Below are 5,059 nucleotides of genomic sequence, written 5' to 3'. Positions count from 1 at the left end.
TCATTCTCATAAATGTTGTTGCTAATAGTTATGTGAACACCTTTATAAATGTGTTTACTGAACGTAAGCTCATGTCCAATGTCGATTAACTGATTGTGACTCTTTCAGATTTTGGCGGCTTTTGCAATTAGCTAATGGCCGATGGCCAATGGCCAGTGGGCAATGTGCATTTGCTATCGGGTGTTGACTGTCGGTCTTATTGCTATTACAAATTTCATCTCATTTAGAGTTGGACAGGTGTGTACAGTCGGTCAATTGGGCTTGTTTGAGTGTGGTTGTTTTAGATTTGGTTACCTTTGATTGACAACACTCTCACCGCAACCCCACATGGGTCACACTGATAGACTTAGTGAATATATTCACTTTCACTCATTGCATTCACTGCATTTAAGTATTCAATATTGCTTGAAATCATTTAAGAATGCATCGCCCGTGAAACAGCAGCAATCCATATTACATTCAATCACTGTAATTGTTTAAAATTGCATCGCACTCAGCTTGAATAAGAATTTTGTTATTATTGTCTTAAGATGTAGTAATCTTTAAAGCAATTTATCATCAAATTATACATAACTTACGTTACGTAAGCTTCAATAACAGCAAAATGTTCACTAGAATTTTAATTTGAAAATATTTCTTTAATCGAAGTTAAAATCTATATACTTTGATTTTTAACTGACTACAAGTTATTGCTTTACATAAGATTAAACTAATTGATTATAGCTTCAATTTGATAAAAATAATATAAAATGTAAATATTACTTCTCACACTAAGGTGGATGAATTCAAATTTAGTTTAAAAACTAATAGCAAGTCAAATAATTATTGATATTAAAACAAAATAAATCGAATATCACAAATACTTTAGAAGTGCCTTATTCTAAGAATTATAGAAAGTAAGTTCGTAATAAATAATGTTTAAAATTCATAACAATTTTAAACGATTCTTAAACTAATACAACTTTAAAGAATTTATAGTATGACACGCAATAGGTATACTTATTTTATTAACTCTGATTTTCAGTAATTTTTTTTAGCTATTACGATTTGTTCTAGAATCAAGTAAGTTAAAAATTTTAAAGTACATTTAAAGCTGTGGTCAAACCTCTCCTTGAACTTGATAACTGCCAACGCAGTTTTCAACACAAATATTCAAAAATAAAAATAAAAATAAAAGGAAGGAAACAGGTAAAAGAAAAAAGTTGAAAGACATTAGGTGATATGGCTCTTGTCTAATGTGAAATGTGAAGCACTCGTGTGGTGGTCGGTTGTACCTTGTGCAAATGGGGCAGTCAGCGAAATTTTATTTGAATTGAAAAGGCTTCTCGGTGGGGTGGATAGGAGACGGGATAAAAAGAGGCAAGGGAAGACTGGCAGAGTGTTAGCTACCAAAAATAACAGCAGTAGCAGCAGCAGAAGTAGCAGGCAAAGTAGCAGCCGCATCACCGCATTTGGGTTAATCTGAATCCGAGACGAGGTTGTAAAAGTCATTCAGTCAGGAAGCAATAAAATGATTTTACGCCAATGCCATGAAAATGCTGAATTTGAATAAAGGTTTGTGGCGCTGTTTTCCACATCCTCAACTTGGCCATCATCATCGTCAACATCATCATTATCATCATCATCATCATCATCATCAACATCTACATTCATATGCACATTCACATTCACATCATCATCATCGTCGACATGGCCATCGATGGCGTCTTGGCGGTTGCTATTTCTTTTGGTTTCCTTCTGGCCTGGCTCTCTTGTTGCCCCTCATCCTTGCTTTGTTCCTGTGCCCACGATGATTTTCTGCTGATGCAGCGGCCAACGTGGCGCAGCTGGCGACAGCTGCAGGACTTTTGCGTCAATTATGCGTAGCTCTATCTGTGTGTGTGTCTGTGAGTATCTGTGTGTGTATGCGCGCATTTACGCAAAACGAGCTTCAGCTAATGCACAACGCATATTGAAGCAATTTGACTTGAAATGCTTATCCATTCCATTGCACAAGAATGCGTATCTGTCTACATGTGTGTGTGTGCGCGTGTGTGTGTTAGTCCATACACATACACATGTACACTCTCACATATTTGTACGTCCTGCCATTTACAGCATCAACTTTCGGCTTCAAAGCAAAGAAACTGCCCAACTGCTCTGGCATTCACATCCACGTCCTGTATGTTCCCGTTGCTTCTTCATTCTCTCTCCAGCTTCAGCTGCAGCTGTAGCTTCTTCTCCTTCTCCTTGTCCTTGTCCTTCTGCTTCTGGTTTTCGTGCTGATTCTGGTTGTGCTTCTGGTCTGCATTTCCGTCCGGCACTTTGCATTGCTCTCGTTTCTGGCTGCCATTGTCGTCAATTGCATTGCAATGGTCATTGCCAGGCTGCGGCAAAGATAGTTTCTGCTACTTGTACCCCCCCACCCACCCAACCACCCCTCCTTCCCTAACGAATCCCAGTGACAATCAACGGCATAATGTCTTCGTCTCGTCGTCATCACCATCTCCATCTGCATCCTGAGTTGCTCCTAGCATTATCCTTTTGCTAGTTCTCAATTCACATTCGTACACAGAAAAAAAAACCATTCTAAAAGTCAAGTTTTACCTTGAATTTTTTTTTTAGTATGTATTCGGGATAAAGTTCCTAAATTAGGATAATACGTTGATAAAATGGCAACGATATTAAAAAATTGACATTAAAAAAGTCTAAATTATTTGATCTAACTGTAAACAAATATTACAGAGCCCCAAAAATGAAAATATTGTTGAGAAAAACCCGGCTTGATTTAAGTATTTTATACTTGGTTTATGAGATGCCGGGATTACCGTACTTCTGATACCGAATTGGATTAATTTTAGCCCGGAATCCCGGATTTTTTTTTTCTGTGTAGCATTTGGAGAAGATGTTTAGCGCGTCAATTACATTTGGGGAATCTTGACTTGAGTCATTTATGTAATTCCATTATAAAATGCCAAGAGATTTACCTTGCCCTCGCTATGTTGAAGGCCATCTAAATAACTCATATTCCACTTAGGCTCATCCTGTTTCTCCTCCTCATCGTTCATTCAATATTCATATTTGCTCCTAATGCATTACCAATTATTCAGCATAATTGTGCGCTAATCAGTTAAGTAATCCACTTTCCAACCCAACCAGGACACACACCCCCCTCCCCCCTTCTTTTCACTCTTCCTGCATTATTTCCTTCCATTTTAAAAATTCTTTGTTCGTGGCCCGCAGCGTGGCATTGCAAAATGCTCCCAAGAGTCGAAAAGGACGCTAACCAACAACAAGAATAGAGCACACCAGATTTCTGTTCGACTGGAGTTGGAGTTGGAGTTGTATTTGGAGTTAGCCTGGCCTTTTGCCCTGTCTGGCTGACTTTGATTATGCAAAGTGTTTGTTGCTTTTAGCTGGCAGTGCAGCGGAAAAATGGAAACCCACACGGAATGGAAAGCAACTACTAAATCTAATAGGGATTTGTGCTATGTGGATGCTATCTTTGTACTTCTGGCTGCTTAGCAAGTTACTTGTTCTCTGATTTCTTTTTCTTCTTCCATTTTTTTTCTCACCAGCTTCCACAAGACGATACAGCTTACAGACTACAGAAATAATTCAACAGAGATAATTAACCATATATAAACACATATTTTTAGTCAATTTCTGAATTAAATCTGGGAGCTGAGGCAAAGGATACAATATCTAGGAAAATTAATTCGAATAAAAGCAAGTTTATCATCAAGGCTGGAAATACTGATTTAAATTTATTTTGATTAAATATTTTCACTTAGTTGAATTATTATTTGATAAAGTTAGTTGAGTATTCCAGTCTACAGTAAATTTCTTTGAAATATGCTTTGATTCTGTCTCAACTACTTTTTGGATCAATTGTAATTTTATTAGAAATTTTCCACTTAAGTTTTGAAATGCTTGAAAAATAATGAATTAAAAGCTCACACGATCCCGAATTCTGTATTTAACTGCTGAGAACTAAAGATGGAGGTGAATTTAAATTTTTAAGGATTAAGCTTTTAATACGTCCATCAAGTATATCACAATAAGTTCAATAGTCGACACAGGATGAAGAATATAAGTATCTACAGAATACAAGAGTATCTCAGCGTTATTTTATATGGCTAAGATAAGGGTAGGAATGAGAATGAGACAGCCATTCCCTCAGATTGTCGTAACATGTTTTTTTTTACCTACTCACTTTCAAAAGCTTGTGTAACCAACAAAAGATAATTACAAATGCCAACAAGTTGGAAAGGCTGTAGTCGAGATCCTGACCATAAAATACCCGTTCCTTATTTCAATATTTATAAAAGTACTTAATAGAAATTATAATCTAATAAAAACTACTGCATACTTTTGGGTGCTTGTATTGAATTAATCATTAATAACTTTGGTTAAAAACGTATTATCTTAAAAACTCTGCGTGTTGTGGCTTTTTCGCGATTTGCGGGGACGGAAGGGGGCTTGTCAAAAATGTAAAACAATCTGAATCTGCGTGGGGTCTATAGAAATCTGTGTGCTAAACTTGGTTGCTCTATCTCTTATATTTAGTTAGTGATGGCACGACTAATCATATGATACTCATTAATCGATTATTTTGTCTCAATCAAATGGGTTTCGATTAATTGAATCATTAATCGATTAAATGCTTAAATAATCGCATTACTATTTGCGAGTAAATGCAAAATTAAAGCTGGCTGAGCAATTTTCATAGATTGATAATGTCACCAAATTATATCTTATACACTTCCTTATTGTTTTCTAATAAGCACTTCGATTCAAGCAGAGTGTCTTTAAATGAAAAGAAGAACAGGTTGACCACTTTAACTACTGTTCCTCAATTCCCTATTAAATTAATAAAAATTTAACACACTTAAGTATATTTTAGTTGTTGTTAATATTAAATGCATTTCTAATGTAATATCAAAAATTTGTAAATAGGTGTAAGTTTAAATAATCATTTGATTAATCGATTACTGTAATTTTTTCTCGATTAATTACGATTAATAATTATTAATCATATGATTCATTAATCGATTAACGCACTTTTTTGCGATTCCTA

The sequence above is a fragment of the Drosophila innubila genome, chromosome X (assembly GCF_004354385.1).
Source record: "Drosophila innubila isolate TH190305 chromosome X, UK_Dinn_1.0, whole genome shotgun sequence".
NCBI lineage: Eukaryota > Metazoa > Arthropoda > Insecta > Diptera > Drosophilidae > Drosophila > Drosophila innubila.
The sequence above is the reverse complement of the archived record's forward strand: the minus strand, read 5'-3'. Positions refer to the sequence as shown.